At 46.5% G+C, this 18,439-nt stretch overlaps 1 long non-coding RNA gene across 1 annotated transcript; it reads left to right on the forward strand.

The window, feature by feature from the left end:
- The first annotated feature begins 1,615 nt into the window (after positions 1 to 1,615).
- On the forward strand, positions 1,616 to 16,186 carry LOC109369853. The gene is made up of 3 exons (XR_002119438.1): positions 1,616 to 1,836; positions 7,221 to 7,283; positions 15,629 to 16,186. It is a non-coding gene; the product is annotated as an uncharacterized LOC109369853 (long non-coding RNA).
- Positions 16,187 to 18,439: the final 2,253 nt, after the last annotated feature.

The following is an 18,439-nucleotide window of genomic DNA, read 5'->3' on the forward strand; positions in this document are numbered from 1 at the left end:
TCTCAGGACCATACAAGTGGGAGAAGAAACATCAGGAGCAGAACCCAAAATGGAAATGTGACCAAAAATTATATTTAAAAAAAATCTGTTAAAAAAATAATAATTTCTTTGGGGCAGTGTTTTGTGCTGAAAATTAATTTTTATTATGGCTGATTTATAACCCCACAAAAATGGGCCTCGGTCTTGGAAAAAAATGCATACATTGCAAATACCAGAGGTGTGCTCTCCAGTTTCCGTAGAGCCCTCCAGCATTCATATAGAGCATATTTGTAGGGGTGTCACAGCTGGCTCTCTCCTGGCTGCCTTTTGCTGGGGAATCTTGGCACTTCCCAACCTCCCCGCTCTTCCAAAAGCAGAATTGACACCATTACTGCGTGGTTAAAGGTCACTCCACAGGAACTACATCCCATAAGTCAGTCTGCAAAAGCAAGGCTGGAGCGGAGCTGTCATTGCTGCCATCCAGAAATAGCATTTTGCTGTGCGATCTCTCAGGGTCCTTCTGCATTTTCTGCACATCCATGAATGCACTGAAGTCAGCAAAAAGGCTCAGGAGGAGTGAGGAGGTGGTTGGGATTCAGCCCCAGGGCTGTCCCTTGGGGCTGTGGTGCCCATAACGGTACGATGCCAATCCAGCAGCTTTGGGAGAGCACCTCCCAGGCTTCAGTTTGCTGGAATTGGGAAGGAAACTCAAGGCTGCATTTGGAGCAGGGTTAAAGCAGCTGTGGTTGATAGCTCCCATCCCTGCTTTTGCACAGGAACCCATCTGTGGGCAGCACGAGGGTGGCTGCATTTGCACAAATCCTGAGCAAAGGTGGAGCAGCCCAGGTGGGAGAAGGCAGGGAGAGCTGTGCCCGTTCCCCAGGCAGTGGTTTGGAGGGGAGGGGGGGTGAAGGACACATTTCAGCTGCTGTGTGTGCTCCCAGCTGCTGCTCGTAAAGCACTTCATGAGCCATAGCAGCAATGTTTGCTGTGGGTGCTGCTGTTGGAGCAGCATTGTAGTGACAGGATGAGGGGAAATGGTTTTAAACTGGAAGAGGGTAGATTTAGACTAGATACTAGAAAAAAAAATGCTTTACTGTGAAGGTGGTGAGATAAACTCCCTGTTGGGAAATGCAGATGCGCCCATGGCACGTTCTGGAAGGTTCTTCACAGCTTTTATGTAGGTTGCTCAGAGAGTAATGCCTCCTATTTGTTTCCATGGAAAGCACAACAGCTACAAAGAGCACAGTAATGCTGTTTGATAGAGCAAGTCCTCAGCTGCAAAACTGTTTTTCAACATAGTCACCACTGTTAGCTGTGCAACACAACCCTCTTAGCCAGCTCTTGCAGAAGAGCTTACAAGAGCCCCCTTGCTTGTGCCATACGTGCAAAGGGCTCCAGGAGCATCCGTATCAAGTGCTGCAAAGCAAGTCCCAGAGCAACTCCAGGCACCCATAGCCATGAGAGCAGCCCTTGTGCTGGTGCTGCCTGCGCTCACACAGGTGGGCAATCAGTGACTGTGGACAGGTGGAAGGGATCACAAGTTGGCAGAGCCCTGCCCAGCTCCTAGCGGGTTGCAGAGGAGCACTTTTTGCCCTCCCTCTGCCTGGGGGCTATAAATGGGTAGGAGCTGAGTAGTACTTGGTTTTATTTCTCCTTAACAGCACCAGGAAGGGAGCTGGACAGGGAGCCGTTCCCTGTTGTGAAAGTCTTTTGCCCAGATTTGGGTTGCTTGTGCTGTGCTTGGGCTGATGGTGACCTCGTGGAGTTCACCGTCTCCTTTGGGACCTGGCTGCAGCCCTCAGCATCTCCCAGCACTGTCCTTGCTTTCCAGAACGGCGCCTACGAGCCCAGCAGGTCAGTGAAGTGTCTCCTTTGTGTCCTGAAAGTGCCTTTATTTGATGCTAATGGGTTGTGATTTCTTGGTGTGTGGGTGGGAGGCTGAGTTGTGTTTGGTTCAGCTCTGTCTCCAATCCCTGGTGCTACTCTGCTGCCTGTCCTGAGCTGGGGGCTCAGCTGCAATGCTCCCCTGTTGTCTGGGGGTATTTCTCAGCCCCGTGTCTGAGATCTTGGAATACAGGAACTGCTGCAGCTTCAGGGGGCCATTCCTTAGCAGCAAAGTAGCTCGTGGTTTTGCTCTCTATTTCTTGCAAAGCTTCATCCTGACTGGTCTCGAGCTCCTCAGCATCACCAGAAGGTATGTCTGAGTGTTACCTCTTACCAGGCCCTTCCTATGGTCTCCAAGTGCTGGTGGTAGATGTACCAAGTCTCTTCTTGTTGCTGGATGCTGATATTATCTCCTTCTATTCTTCTCCTTGTGACCCTGTATGTCTGACTGAGGGCAGCTGCCCCCTGGCAGTTGTAGTTAATTACATGATGCACCGTGTTACCTTCTACTTGGAGAGAGCCACTAAAAATTGTCTTTTGTGCCTTGCAATAAGGGAACAAATGCATCCCTCACTGCTCCTTGTGGGAGCCCATCCCTCTGCAGCACTGCGTGCTTTGTAGCTGCAATCTGCTCCGTATCAGCCTTCTCACTCTGGCCTTTTCAGAGCCACGTCTTGAATAGGAAGAATGGGGGTCTGATGGAGCCTCGGAAATCCACATTGAGTGGCTGAGCTCTCCTAAGCACTGCTCATCCTGCCCGTTTGGAGGCAGATTATTGCATGCCTGGAAATGTTTAAAACTGCCATAGTGTCAGCGGTCCCCAGGTGTTCCTGGGATTAGATAGCAGCTGAGCTGTGATTCTGAGGAGCCTCTCCGGAGGTTTGATTTGCAGGGCTTGCTTTCACCTGTTGGGTATGTGGACAGCTTTGAAAGCATGATTTAGTGCTCCTCATCTTTATGGCTCTGCAGCGAGGTGCCTACATCCATGCTGCAGTGTGTGTCTCTGGGAAAGAAAGCTGTCTCCATAAGAGCCATTTCCTATTAAGCACCTGCTGCAGTTCTTTCCTGTTCTCTCAGTGGTCGCTTCGGAGAGCGCAGGGCTGATGGGTGTGTGGGTCTGGGGGACGAGGAGATGGGCTGTCCGTTGGAAGTGCTTCTCGAAAGCTGCTTGTACTTCTATTTATGCAATCAGTAAAGTTTTGATTGAACGACCCTATTTGATTTATGGGACACGTGGGTGCACGTTTCCTAAATAGCAGCACTGGCTGCAAACAACCTTTTGGAGCTCTTCGGGTGGAAAATAGAAGAGCTAACAGCTGGGGTAGGAAATAGGGGGGGCTCAGGGGACGAGGCACTGGGCTGTGCTGTGGTCCTGCGGCTGGCATCGCACCCAGTGCAAATCCCAAGCAATGTGATCCTAGCAGAGGCATTGCTTTGGCCCCCTGATGATTTCTCATGCTGGGAAATACTAGGATGCTGTTGAAATGTGACTTTAATAGCGTCTATGTTTTCCCCGACTTTCTTTGTAAAGCCTTTTCTACGGAGCTAGCTTGAATACTGCTGCTTTGTGGACGGCCTCGTTAAAGCTTAATTATACCGTTTATCATTCAGTAAAAGCTCTGCCTTGGAGAAGTGCCTGGTTTGGGAAGGAGGAGGTTTGTCTTCTCTTTCTTAGAGATGAAAATTGAAATGGAGCACTTGATACCATCAGCAGCTCTCTGTTCACCCATCTTCAGCCATGCAAACAAAAAAAGAAGAGGTAAAAGGGAGAGATTGGAGTTTTCTCTGGTGCCAACAACTACAAAGAAGGTCATTTTAAGTTTACTGCCTTGTTAATTCAAGCCGTTAACTTAGAGCCCGTCTTTCCCATGCAATGGCACAGCCTTGAAGCGTTCTTTGTTAGTTTTGCTGTTGTTTTGAGATAAGTATCTCGTAGAGTGAGATGGCAATCTCTGGAAGAGGTGCTGGGTCAGGAGAGTGAAGAGATGCACGTAATAAAGCCAGACACGTGGACATAAAACCGATGCAAATGGGAAAACAAAAGCAAGCCCTCTGGTAAGCAGAGGATGGGAAGCTGAATGCAGCTGCTCCATTGCTGGGGATGGTCCTTGGTGCAAATCGGGGGTGGAGTGAGAACTATTGGTGACCAGAAAGCCAACTGATGCTTTGGACAAATATGGGGGATTAAAATGCGGTTTAGTTCCACAAAGGAATGAAAACAAGACCTTCCAGAGTGAAGATTTTTATATGATTTTTTTTTTTTTCCTTCTGAATGGAATGGAGACAAACATTTCCTTTTGGATAGCAAAGGTTCCCCTCCCACCACTCTGCCTCTCTGGGGGCTGCGAATGGTTCAAGCTGGACCTCATTCTTTTCCACCAAGTAATGTTAAGACGAATGGAAGTCTCTATGGGCTATTCAGGCAGAAAAACTGAAGTTCCTTTATTGCAGCCAAGAGGAACCCTGTCCCGAGTCCTATCCTGAAGAACTGGGATGAGAAAATGAGTTTCCGGCCAGCAGAGGTGGTCTCACTTGAAATCCAGTGTCCCCAAAGCTCCCTGTGACTGGTTCCCATTTCAGATCCCAACAGGGATGGGCTGGTGGCCGCTCCCATGGGTGCAGGATGTGGAGCTGATCCATCTACCTGCATGGGGAGGGCTCTCTCTTGGGAAGTGCTGTGTAGGAAGTGCTGCATTGGATAACTGCTGGGACTGACACGTGATGTTGTCTTAATTTCTTGATTTTTTTTTTGTACTTTTCTTACTTTGTGTAAGGGCAAAACCCGCCTTGTTTTTCCAGTCAGCTTCTAAGTGCTTTTCAAGTGTAACTTTTGGCTCTTTGAGCCTTCAAAGGAGTATTGAGTTTGCTGAAGGTGGTGGCTGCCAGCTCCTATATAGAAGTCCAAAGCCCGGTGGAAGCACCGCTGATTAATATATCGGCTCCTACAGGAGGATGCTGACCCAGATTCTGCCCCAGTGTTTAGATGGAGACTCTACAGTGTGACTTTGATCTGCTTGCAGAATGGGTTTAGAGGATGTGGAGCCTGCAGAGAACTTTCATTTCTTTTTAAGACCATTATATTCAGGTGTGCTACCACATGTTTTCTTTTTTCTTCTCTTTTTTAATCTCACTCACCGATCATTTCAGGGGTTTAGAAGGTCAGTGGGTAAGAAGCTTATCAGCCACCTCCGAGCAGTTGGGGAATCCTTTAATTTGCACGTCTTTTCATGGCATAACCTGATTATCAGACACCTGAAAGACACTGGAGGTGGGAGCAGGAGTGAGCATTTGCTGGGATGAGCACTACTTCTGCTTGATCTCTTTGAAGTTCAGATGTGTTAGAAATATGATCGTAATACTTGTAGGCAGGCATTGCTTATCTGGCTTTTTTTTTTTTGCCAGGGGATTATAATGCAATGTGAAAAGCATTTAACTGAAATTTGTGGAATAGTGGAGAGTTTGTAGTGAGGGTTGCAGAAGGGAGCTGCACCTCAGTGCTGCTCTGCACCGGGCTTCCAGTGCTTCCTGCGCTGCAGGAGCTCCAAGGGGTTTTGGTGCATGGGTGAGGTTTGCTCCCAGTGCTGCTGGGCTCCTTGGCGTCAGCACGGCTGTCTTAGTGTCAATTAACAGATTGCCCTCTGATCTGCCATGTGTGCTCCCTGCAATTGAGGCTGCATCAATCACTCGTAGGCACAGCGATATTTGCGATGGAGCCTTGCTCATTTTGGTGAAGGGCGGTCCAACACATCCAAGTCTTGATTTCATTACTGCAGTGCTGCAGTTCATCAAAGCCCATAAATATTTATCTTTTCGGCATTCTTTCTGTGATTTCAAAATGCTGGCTATGTTTGAGGAGGACGCTTTGCATGGTTGGTTGTGCAATAGAGTTCTGTTTGCCATAGAGAAGAAGTCTCTGATGGCTGCAGTGAATGGGAAGGCACGTTCCCTGCCAGATGTGGTTGTAACCCCCAGGATTCCCCATCTGTGTGATGAGTCAGTGGGATTTGCAGCTCTGCCTGCCCCGCACAGTTGAAAATTGTGAGTCAATTGCTGCAGATCATGAGATTGACAATAAATAAATAAACGTAGGGGTGCTTCAGCTTGCCTTCTGTCAGCTGGGTTCTGGGTAAAACCAGTTTGCTCCCTGAAAGAAAGGTGGGAGTGGGTGTCTTCTCCCAGGTAGCAGCAATGGGATGAGAGGCGATGGCCTCATGTTGCACCAGGCTGGATATTAGGAGAAACTTTTCCAAAAGAGCAGGCAGGCACCTGCACAGGTTGCCCAGGGAGGTGGTGGAGTCGCCATCCCTGTAGGTGTCCCAGAACCATGGAGATGTGGCACTGAGGGACGTGGTCATGGGCATGGTGGGATGGGTTGAGGTTGGATTTGAGGATCTCAGAGGTCTTTTCCAACCTGAATGATTCTGCAAGTCTAATAGTTGCGTTCTGGATATCTCTACCATCTGAGTGGCTTGGGATTTATTCCTTAATTGTAATAGCTAACATTTTTGCTGATGTGAGCCTTGGCGTGTTGAGTCTTTAAAGCAATGATCTGATGTTTGGAGCTGGCAGCAATGGGGTGAGCATGGTGGGACTGCAGGTTGGCACGGGGATGCTGTCGCTCCTGTCCGCTCGCTGGAGGGACTGGAATCATAGCATGGCTTGGGTTGGAAAAGTCCTTAAAGATCATCTAGTTCCAGCCCCCCCAAAAAAGCCCTTCTCATCTCCAGCAGTTAGTTTACCTGGCTCCTCGTTGCATTTGGGTTTTGAGCCCTGTTCTTGCTGCCACAACAAATCAGGATGGTTGCAGACACTTCTGCTTACAGAGGACACTGTTAATGGAAACTGCAGTGCTGTCCCTGAAGTTTTAGTTCTTTTGAATGTTTTTATTGTTTCATAACTTCTTTGCAGATTGAAACGGTAAAGTAAATAACAATGAAAAAAAAAAAAAGCAGTCTGCTATGACAATTTTTACAGATTCCTGTGGGGTGGGAGGGCCACTGTCAGTGTTTGTGCTATCAAGAAATTGTCTGATAGGCTTCGTGCTGACATAAAGGAACCAGCTGCTGAAGAAGCTTGTTCATGAAGCTTCCCCATCCAACGTTTTTTCTAAAGGCTTATGTTAGAACAAAAATCTTGATTTTTGGACCGTAGAAGGAGGGTGAATAATCAATATTATTACAGACCTTAATAGCTGCTCCTTCACAGGACAGAGTTAGTTAGCTTAGAGACCCAAGGCACCTCCTCCTTAATGAACAAGAGCGTTCCAAAGCTATTCTACTTGAAAGCTTTTGAGTTAGATATCTTCTATTTTAAATTCTGAAGAAGTATTGATTATTCTTTCTTTTTTTGGGCAGGATTATTGATTCAACGCGCTGATTCTGTCCTGTGTGAACCCATCTCCTGGATGACAGCACCAGGTATTTCTTTCTTTTTTTTTTTTCCTTTCATCAGAAGTGCAGTAGGTTGCTGGGTTGGTCTGTGCCTTCCGAAGTGGTATGAAGCCAAAATGTATGGCCTGATGGGTCTGTTTGGTGTTTGACCTTGCTTTTGGAAGTCCCGTGTTTTCTAACTGCCGCAAGATGTTTGTGCTCATGAAAACCAGAGGGTGATGGGGGTCGTGGAAATAGGGGCCGGATATTGTGGTGTTTGGAGTGAGCTGTGCAGCACGAGGAGGTCTTACATCGTCCCTGCTGAAATCCTTGTTTCCTTAGTAATAGAGATTTTGGAGGTGTAGGAAGCGAAGGCTGCACAAAGGGCGCCAGCTCTCCTGCTGATTGCCATTGCATTCCTGCATTCTGCGTTGCTGTGCCCGTGCAGGGGCTGGGGTTGCCTTCCCAGCTGTTTCTTATCACAGATGCATCGTGTCAGGAGGAAAGCCCCTCGTGTGACCTGAGACATCCCACACTCCTGAAGTGTCTGCAGCACTGTAATACTTCTTGTCAAACTGATCCTCAACCTCCTTTCATCGCTTTAAGGTTACGGTGCTCCCTGGTGACTGCAGGGTGTGAGGCAATGCTGAGTTCTGGCTATACAATTAAATTGCATGGAGTGCTTCACCCATTTATGTGATCGTTTTCATATGTTTTCTTATTGGTATTTACTACAATATGCTACATTCCTCTATTTCCGCTTGGAAACGAGCTTTTGGCTGCAGGAGCGTAGAGGGGAGAAGAAAGGGAGTTGGATTTGCCCTCTTGCCACAGGGGGGAAGGCAAATTGCTGAGCAAACGATGAGTGCAATGGGCACCCAGCCACTCCTCGCCGCGCTCGGGCTCATCCACCATCAACGTTTTTCCATCTCGAATTCGCCGATCCGCTGCGCTGCTCTCCCTGACCACACTTCTTTGTTTATTCCCCAACCGCTTCAGATGAGCAAATCTGCATTGGCAAGAACATTTGTGGGAAAGCAACATCACGTCGCATACTTGTGCGAGTAAATATTCACAAGAGGATCCACGTCGAGAGCGCTCGCACGGCCGTCGGCGAATTCTCTCCCGATTACTCAGCAGGGAGAGCTGTTGAATGTTTATAGCTGTTTGGTGGGCAACTGGCGGGCGGGTTGGGAAGACGTGATGTATCGAAGCCTTTGATCGTCAATGCTGGGACAGGAACGAAAGCATCTGCCCTGGGTTGAGTGATTGAGTGGCACTTCATAGCAACTCATTGGGTCTGCCCGTGTAGGCTGCTCGTCAGAGCTGGATGATAGGGAGCGTGTGGACGGGCTGTTTATAGATTGTTATGGCTTCTGCTGAGGGCCGGATTTGCAGATAAATGAGCAGAGCGTTACTTGACCAACATGAGGGGAATGTGAAGACTTTATTTACCTTTCAATTCTCAGCGTGCTTGAGGCTGTTGCCAATTAATGTGCGCGCTTCTGGAGAGCTATGATTGAGTGATGATTATCTCATGGGATTCCCATATTCTCTGCTGTGAGGGCCCTGTTCTCACAGATGCTTTTATCTGGTTTTCTGTTTTGGAAAAAGCAGCTCTTGCCTTTGACACCTAGATAGACTGGGCTTCCCAATAGAGTGAACTGTTGCTGCTTGATTGACTGCTCTGTTTTCCTGGGAGTTTCTCTGTAGAGGAGAAGAAAGCACTGATCAACTGTTCCAGTTGTGGACAAACGTGGGTTTTGTTGGATGCTTTTTAATGGAGGCCAGCTGCCATGCAGAACTTGTTATTCTTTCAGTTGGTTGACAAAGGTGGGTGAAATACAGTTAGGTGCTTACTGGAAGTGCTGGACTTGAATCTTAAGAAAGCAATTAGCGTTTTACAGCACCAAGCACACATACCAAATGGATTAAGAATTGGCTGATACATCTGAAAAAAATAGTCATCATCAGGGAACCCTCATGAAATAAGAGAGGTTGCTAGCTGTGCCATGTGGAGTTTGGCTCATTGTTATTCCATCGTCTCATCAGCAACCTAGAGTCAAGATGGAATTACTGCTGATAAAGCTTTTGTACAGCTCATGCTTTGGCCGGGAAGCATGGAGCAGGGAGCACAAAAGTGATGCCATGTGGTCTGGAAGGCTTTGGTAAGCTCAGCCCACGGAAACTTGACGTGCTTTGATGCAGATGCAGTTCCACATCTGAGAGCCGTGCAGGCAGGCGGTACCTGTGGAGCTGGTGGGGAGATAGATGCTCGTGCCAAGGGATGGGGCTGTCGCAGAATGAGGTCCCCGTGCTCCTAGCTGGCAAGAAAAGAGGTCATGGCAATGCTGGGCTGTGTATATAGGAGAGCTGTGTTTTCTCATCACACTATGGGTTGGATGTTGTTTATTTTGCAATGCAGTCAAGTGGGAAGGGAAAAGTGTAGACAAACAATGTGAGAGCTGGGGAAAGTGAGATATTTAATCCACTGAATTTATGGGGAAAAAAAAAAAGTGATTTGGTATTTATGCACAGGGATAATTGGGGGGGAAGCTTTGGAAACAAGGCAATGTTACAACGTGAATCCTAACTGGAAGCAGAATCAAACACATTGACTTGGATGTGAAGCACGTGTTTGAGTACCGGCACTACAGAAGACTTCCCATCTCTTGATGCTTGGCAAATCGAGGCTGTGTGCCCAGGGAGGGACGTTTAGCCAGAGCTCAAATGAGGCTGTGGTTGTAGGGCTTCAGTTTTTGGGCTTTGCACAGCTGGGTGCTTGGATGACTGTAGTGGTTGGTGTGCTGCAGAGGTCAGAATGATAGCACCATCCCTGCAGGACTCCAGTGCATTTGTCCATAAAGCTTTGCAAAGACTGGTATATTCCAGCCAGGTAATTGGAATATATGGAAAGAACTGATGGATTTTGGGGAGGGACTGAGACTTGTGACCGTGACCATGGTCCTCGTTGGCTGGAGTGTGGCACCAGGCTGTGCAGGCACAGCTATTTTCACATCTTCTCTGGTACCTTCTCCAAAGGAGTTGAAGCACTTGGAGCTGGTGTGTGCTATCAGCTATAGGGCTCTGGAGTTGTCTCTTGTCACAGCTCATGGTAAATGATAACTAGGTCGAAGGCTGGCCAAATAAATCGGTTTTTATTAAGCATCTTAAATTGTCTTTACAAAATGGTGTGGTTTTTCACCTTGTTCCAGGAGTTGAGGTATAGGCCGACTGTTGGGAAGCTCTTGGTCTATTTATCCTTCCTTTCATCTCTATGTTCTCTGAGACGCCTAGCTCGTAGATACTCTGCTATTTCCTAGAGCTCTTATCAGAAGAGGTGCTTGTAGTGAGGCAGAGCGGTGATCATCTTTCCCCTTCCCCACTCTCCCAATATGTGTTATGTCGTCCCCTGAAGAAAGCATTCCTTTTAGTAAAAGAAAACATTTTGGGGTTTTTATTTCAAAGCATGTTTTCAGATCAAGTACGTTGTTGTGATTTCTTGTTCTCATCCAGCGCTATGCTATGTTGTAGTGGAGTTGGGGAACTGATCTGGGAAGTGATGCTCTGTTCCCTGGAGATCCTTAAGCCAACTGTGCCTTTCTGGCAGCCCAACAGGAGCCCACTCTTCTTCTTCATCAAATTCCATTTTGCTTCAATTACTGTAGAATTGAGCAAGCAGGAGATTGAGATTGCTCACTTTCTGGTTTAATCATCACTGTTGCGTAAAATGCTTCCCAGATCAGAGCTTAGTGCCTCTAAGCAATAGGTAAAATAATGTTCTCCATCTGCATTCCTTTGGAATAGGGATGAAGGATGCTGTTTGTTGCTATGATGTTATTACCTCCGCAGCTCTCGTGACCTGGGGACAGCAGGCTTGGGCTCCATGACTGGCAATTAGGGTTTTGGTGGTGCTCATTCTTTGTTGTTGTTGTTTGGCTGCAGATGGAGAGGAAATACCTTGGTGTTGTCAGCTGAAATGTAAACAGAGCGGCCATCATCAGTCAGGAGTCATTGAGGTTCATCTGCTCTTGCGTTCCCTCGTAACCATGGGAGAAGCAGATTAACGTGAAGAACACTGATGCATGCATGTGGTTTTGTGCATTTAAAGCTAACCAGATGTTTGAAACATCTTTCTGAAATACAGATGATGATATAATGACTCCATAGCAATAAGAGCATTGGCAAGGGAGACTTGAATATCCCCCAGTGTGGCATGTAGTGATGAACTCCTGATTCGTAGGCTCAGATGAGTTCAGGAAGTTCACAGGCCACGTAAGGACAACAAATTTTTTGTTCCAGGCATGTGCTTTGTCCTTGGTAACACAAACACTGCTGGACTGAGGCCATCTTCAGGTTATTTAATACAAGGAAAGCCTCCACTGGCTGATAGACTTGGCACTTGCAGGATGCCTCTCATCCAGAAGCTTTATACAACGCTCCTGCTGGAAAGTTCTATTGTTGGATGGGGCAGAGGGATGGGCTGGGATGCTGTGTAGGATGGATTGGCTAGGCTGCCATGTGGGCTGGAGGGATGGAACGGTGGGAAATGGGCTGAGATGCCATGTAGGATGGAGGGTTGGCATGGGCTGAGACGCCATGTAGGATGGAGGGTTGGCATGGGCTGGGCTGCTATGTAGGATGGAGAGATGAGCTGCCTGTGGTCAGCAGTGCTCAGTAGGGACTGGGGCACAGTGCTCTGCTTGTTCTGTGGTGAGGGGCTCATTCTTCTTGCATGCAAAGAGGAGAAAGCATACGAGAGACAGACACAATGATTAGGGAGATATGGGGTTTGGCCTCTTACATCTTAGCTTTGTAAATCTTATAGGTGAAGAAGGGAGTAATAAAATGCTCTGGGATACAGGTAATCGGATACAAAGGCATTGGCCACAGTTCCTATTGCTATTGTCTTTGGAGAAGCCGTGCATATATTTCTCTTTATATCAAATGAACAGATAGCAATTTCCTGCCTCACTTGTGTTTCCAGGCCGTAGTCTGCTGCTGTCTTTCCCCTGTAGCAGAAACATATGGTGGTGAGAGGAATGCGGCATCTGTCAACGCATGCTGCAGGAGGAATAAGGAAGCCTAAAAGCGGGGCTTGATGGGGGGCGGATGCCTGTGCTTTAAATAATAAAAACGTCTTTCCTGCTAATTTGGTTTGGGTGAATTACAGGAGGAGGGGGAGGAAGGCTGTAGGCAATGGTGTGTGTTGTGCTCAGAGCGGTGAACGTCACAAATGCAGCAGCAGTCGGAGGGATGTCAGTCCGGGGGCAAAGCTGAAAGCACAACCCATGCATTGCCTGGCAGATCTGGGATGGCTTTGCTAAAATGAAGGAACTTCTGCAGTGTTTATTCTGGAGGAGCGGCAGCTCTGTGTGCTTTCTAACCTCGTACACCTGCTTGCTGCTTTGCTTCTGATCCTTCCATGTCCCCTGCACTCAACTGACAGCAGACTGAGGTCCTGGGAGCACTGGCACTCTCCACTGCCTGACGCACAAGTCTGAGGCCTCGGTGGTGTCACTGCTTTGCAACCAGTTGCTTTACTGCTAGATTCAATTAGAGGTTCCTTCAGCCTCACATACTCAAATTAGAGCATTTGTTTCATCCTGAAATATTCAGCCAAGCTCCAATTGCTTACCCAGCTTGGGCTGGACCTCATGTTCCTCTGAAGCTCTTTGTGCCGTGATCAGTCCAGCACTGATATCCTCAGCAAAAAGCTGGTGTCTCCTGCACTGTCATCTCAGGGTTTGTAATAGGAAAGTGGTAACGCTGAGCAGTTGTGGTAAGACAATTGGCTTTTTCTTCTCATTTTCTGTTCATGACAAGTGATCACCTGAGGTGTTTGCAGATGCTGAACCAACTGCCGGGTTTGCCTTTGGCCACACGGTGAATTCCCTGGAGGAGGTTTAATTGTGTGATGCTCACACAGAGTTCCATCTGCAGCGCGCTTAATTTGTGCTCCAACCCCTGAGCTACAGAACAGTGCCCTCTCGTGTGCAGCGCAGAGATGAGCTGCAAGCGATGGCCTTTCACAGAAACAGATGTGGTTTTTGGAGAGCTGGTGAGAAATTAGGACTGGCCATCTCTGTGCTTTTGCTCTGCCTGCTTTTCTGTGAGGCATCGCGGCCTTGGAGGCTTGTGTTAATGGATAATTCAAGCCATGTAAGCAAATATGTCCTTCTAAGCTGCTTGTAATGAATAAATCAGTGCACTGTATGACTCCGGAGTAGGAGAGGTTTCACCTGTTTTCCTTCTGCTCACACACCAGGGCTAGCATTAATGTCAGAAGTTTGCAGGCAAAGAGCAGAATCTGTGCTCACATACTAAAAACTGCAGAGGAAGGTGTAGAAAATGATTTCAGGGTACTCCTGTTTAAAAAAATAAAAATAATACATATATATATATAAAATTAATACACATATTACACAGTGCTGTTTTTTTTGTTTGTTTGTTTGTTTGCATTATCACTTGGTATTGTAGTGGGGCTGTTTAAAAGCATAGTGTAGTTAGGCTCTATGGCAAAGTCAAGACTCTACGAAAGAGACAAGCCTTTATGCTGTCTCCTGTGCTGCTCTTTGCACGATTTCCTTTTCAGTCCTGGCCTGATGCTGTGCAAAAATAAATAAATGATCTTGCTGGTTGGATTCTGCAAAGCAAATACCAGTCTCCATATGGTAGCAATGGTCCTTGTGCTCTTTAGTCTCCATCTATTGTCATGGTTTGCTCTTAGGCTCTGTTCCAAATAGCTCACAGTTTGTGTTCCGTTTCTACAGTGACTTGTCTGAATTGAGGTATCCTGCTTCAAGTCTTAAATTCTTTACAGAGACTTTGTGCTTTTATGTGTGGCTGGGTATGAACAAATAAACTTACAGACCTGTAGGTGTCGTGTGAACAAGAGGATTGGGAATACTGTAGTGCTTTTTCACTAGTTGTGCAATAAAGATACCTAAAAATAAGTTGGAATGGACCTCTGGAGGCCACCTGGTCCCATTCCCCTGCAATGAACAGGGACAGCCATGGCTCCATCAGTGCTCAGAGCCCCTCCAGCCTCACCGTGGGTGTCTGCAGGGATGGGGTATCAACTGCATCTTACTGTGGATTTTCTCACGTGTGGCTGAGCACAGGGCTGGAGACCTGGATGGGTTTTGTGTGTGTGGATGTGTCAGGAGAAGAAGAAGGAGCCAGGAAAAAGCCACAAGGGGATGGTGCTGTGCCCTGCCGAGGTGCCAAGAGAGCGCGAGGTTTCTCTGGCATTGAAGGTAGGCTTGGAAGTGTGCACAAGGAAACTCTCCTTCTGTTCCTACTTGAGTCAGAGAGAAATGACTGTGCATTGCACACATTTTCAGCTGAACAGGAAGCTACTGGGCTCCTCCTTTTGGAAACCAGGTAGGAAGATCCAGGATAGTAGCTAACAACACGGGTTGGATGGAGCAGCGCCGTACCTCTGGTTCTTCTGCCATTCCTGTAGCACCAGCTCTGAGCTCACCACTGAATCCAAAGCAGAGTTAATCCCCCATTTGTACCAAGGATCTGTGTGCATTGGAAGAGGCGGAGGGATCTTCAGGCGCTCAATTTCCTGTTATGGATGTGGCTCACCTACAGCTGCCTAAGGGCTGTAGAATGATTCCGTGTCCTTACAATCTTTCTGCTCAGATAAAAATCAAATCTTGACAGATGCGAGTGCATGAAGACCGAAGACTTTTATTACAATATCTTTTTAATTATCACGGAGGGGAATCGCATTTTACAAACTATAATAAATTGAATTTTATGATGGTGTGTGTATGAGGACTTATTTAATGGATTGCATTAGACATGAAGCGAATCCTTTTTCTTTCTCTAAGGTTTATGTGTAGCTTGTTGAACTCCAGAAAAATGAGCTGTGAAGTGAAGTGGAGGGTTACAGATATAGCCCGAATGATGGTTCGTATTTACTGTTCAGATTAGTCCCATTTAATTCCAGATTGTGAACATTTCTAACATCTGCGGAAGCCAAACCAGGCAGTTACGCTTTATTAAGATCAGGCTTCTACTTTTCTCAATAGGTAATTTGTTAGGTCTCAAATAGTGAGTTATGGCTGTTTGTTTTGGAAGGAGCTTTGCTTATTGCTCGTGTTTGTTCTCATTGGTAATCTCTGCGTTATGGTAATTCAGGGCTTCTGTCGAGCCTACTGCCATGGCAGATATGAAGAGGATGGCTTTGCTCATGTAGTAGCTATAGGGTTATTGCACATCCCTCTCAGGACCTGGCTTATCACTGGGACTTGCCGTGTTCTTCTCTTCCCCCTTGCTTTTCTCTGTTGTCAGCAGCACTGTGTGCTTGGGGAGGTGGAGGGATCCTGTTTTGTCTGGTGAGAGGGCTGAAGCTTAAAAGATGATATCTTCTTATGTAGGCTTCTCATGGGACCTTGGTGTGAGCTCAAAATGTAACGCAGCCCTGGACAGTGCCTGGTTAAACCCGTTATTTGGAATACCCAACTTCCAGACATCTGTCTCCAGAAGAAAGAAAGGGAAAATGTTTTTGCTATGAAGATTAACTTCGTGTAATTGCCAATAGGGCTCCAGTAAAGCTATGGAGAAGTTGAAGCAAGCACACACATGAGATGATACAGATGTAAATGAACGAGCCAAAAGTGTTTGAATAGACTGAGGAACAGTGGTGTGCTTTTTTTTTTTTTTTAAGTGCCTTGAGTATTGTTACTCAGTGCATGGACTGAGAGGAAAACCCTGAGAATGGAAGGTTCTTTTTTTGAGCACGTGGGTGTAGTGAATGCTGACACTGGCATATGACCAAAGATATGCAAGATGTAGATCTCTGGGGCAGGAGAAGAAAGAGTGGAGTAGAAAAGAATTGGTGGTGGTGGAGACTGGGGCTACAGCTGGGGCTTCGTTTGTTACTGATGAGAAGAGGAGAGATGTAGGCTGTGATGGGGCTGGAGGACTGCACCAGGATGGCCCTTTTGTGTTGGTCTTTTGGGTTTTTTTTTTTAAGTAACACTTGGGTTTGCAAAGGCTTTAACAACTGAACTCTGTGATAAAAGATCTCCTTCAATTGCAGTGTCTGGCAAGCAAGTGGTTTGCTTATTCTCTGTACCTTAACTGGTTACTGTGATGGCCAGTCCATGTAGAAAGATGCCTGCAGTTCTGAATGCTGTTGTTTGCAGTCCAGATTTGCAAGCAAGGGTATGCTGGATATCAATATCCTCTGTGGAGGAGGTACAATATGTATAATATATTAATATGGAGGGGGGTCAGCGAGCATTTTCCCAACTTGTTCTGTGTGTTTCAGAATGCAGCAGGCAACAAAACTGAGCCCTGTGCTAAACAAGTGGGAAGAAGCAGGTTAAGCAATCTCACAGATACAGCAGGGTGCCAATAGGATCAGTTTTATGAATTTGAATTCCCTAGGAAAACTTTAGAAAAGAGAAACGAAATCCAATAAAACTATAGAGGATGGCAGATGTCTTCTTTCCCAACACTTAGGACGAGCATACACATTTAAGAGATTATTTTCATATGCATGCAGTCATCTTAGAATTCTGGAAGGGAACAGTTTGTCTGCGATTTATAATAAATTATTCATCCTGTTTTATTACCATAATAATCATTTTTTATGGTTACCCAAGTGAATGCTATTATGAAAGCACAGAAAAATCTATTAATTATTTTCCAGGATTCTACAGTGTTCAGTTTCCTCCTAGAGTTTTCCCATTCTGTGGATTTTTGATGTTATCAGAAAGCAACGCGTTTATTCTTTGCTAAGATAAAAAGTCTCTAAGCACATTTATTTTAGCCTATTGTGCAACAGCTTTGCTATTTGTAGAGCTAAAGGAACATGAGAGCATCGTAGCTAGGGGATGTGCCTGTCCTCACCATTGGATGACCTCTTCCCTTCTGGTCTTTGGCCTTATGGTCCCAGAAGAGGTGCATGATGACTTTGAGAAATGACTCAAATAGAGGCTGGGAACACGTGGCAGTTGACTGAAATAGAGGAGTAGTTGTAAGAGATGGTTCTAATGTAATGTTCTTATAGTAAGGGGAGGTTCTAGAGCTGCTCATTAGGAGCCAAAATTTGTGCTGGTCTTAATGCAGAGGCTGCGTTCAAGTTGTGAATGGGGTTTTATAATGTGGTTGTCCAGAATGCTGAAGGACTGAACCCATCACCAAACCGGTTTGTTGTCTTCTCACAAAATATATTATTATTTAGTGGGTTAGCAGCTCTAAGTGCCATTTATTGCCATATCTGTGGGAAATTAATCTGCCTGGTCAGGGTTGTTGCACTATGGTGTATCCTGGGGTATGCAATAGCTCTGGATTTGGAATTAAAAACCTTAAGTATCATTGGGCTGGCACAAAGCTGCTGGTGTTAGGAAGTATGCTGGTGTAAAATGTCAAGCCTTCCTCTTGGCTCTGTCTTGTTGGATAGTCTGAACCTCATTTAACACCATCGCCACGTTGCGTATTGCGCTAATTGGGTCAGTACCTAACGCTCAGTCAAGGCCGTGCTGACCTCTGCAATAAAGTGGAACTGCACAGGCACATAATGACAACCTCACAGCTCTTAATGCCTACACGTCAAATTGAATGAAGCTTCCACAGCCAGCTGCTTCTATTCTATGGAGAAACAGCTCTTAAATTCAGCTGCTGCTTTTGCACACTTGGGTCTCCTTAGAGTGATCCTGCTGGATATATGCACAGTTTTTGCATGACACCACTCAGTGGTGAGATGTTAAGGAGTAAAACGAAAATAAACGCCCAACGCAGCTGGAGGTTGGATCTTGGTTTGTGCTAGATCTCTCTGATTTGAGAGCCTCCCCTGCTGTAAGCATGCTTTGTGACCCAACGTCATCTATGGGGTCACAGTTCAGCAGTGCATCTGAAGCACGTTGCTCGGTTAAGGCACGGGGCTAACCTTGTGTCCAGAGAGACCAGCCTCATGCTGCAATAACAGGCTGAGTTGGAGCCGAAATATTTAAGGGGGGAAAAAAAATATATAATTCTCCAAGAAACATTTCATTTGGAGCTTGTTTTATACCGTACATCTATTTGGCCTGTAAGGGTTGGGAACATGTCATCTTCTGGGGGCTGTGCAGTGCCAGATCACTGCTTAACACAGCCGTAATCCTGTCATCTCTAGTTTAGATCATGTGTGTTTCGGAGAAGGAGCTCCTCTTTCTCTTCTGTTGTATGAGCACTGTCAATGC

This window comes from Meleagris gallopavo, chromosome 13 (assembly GCF_000146605.3).
Source record: "Meleagris gallopavo isolate NT-WF06-2002-E0010 breed Aviagen turkey brand Nicholas breeding stock chromosome 13, Turkey_5.1, whole genome shotgun sequence".
Lineage (NCBI taxonomy): Eukaryota > Metazoa > Chordata > Aves > Galliformes > Phasianidae > Meleagris > Meleagris gallopavo.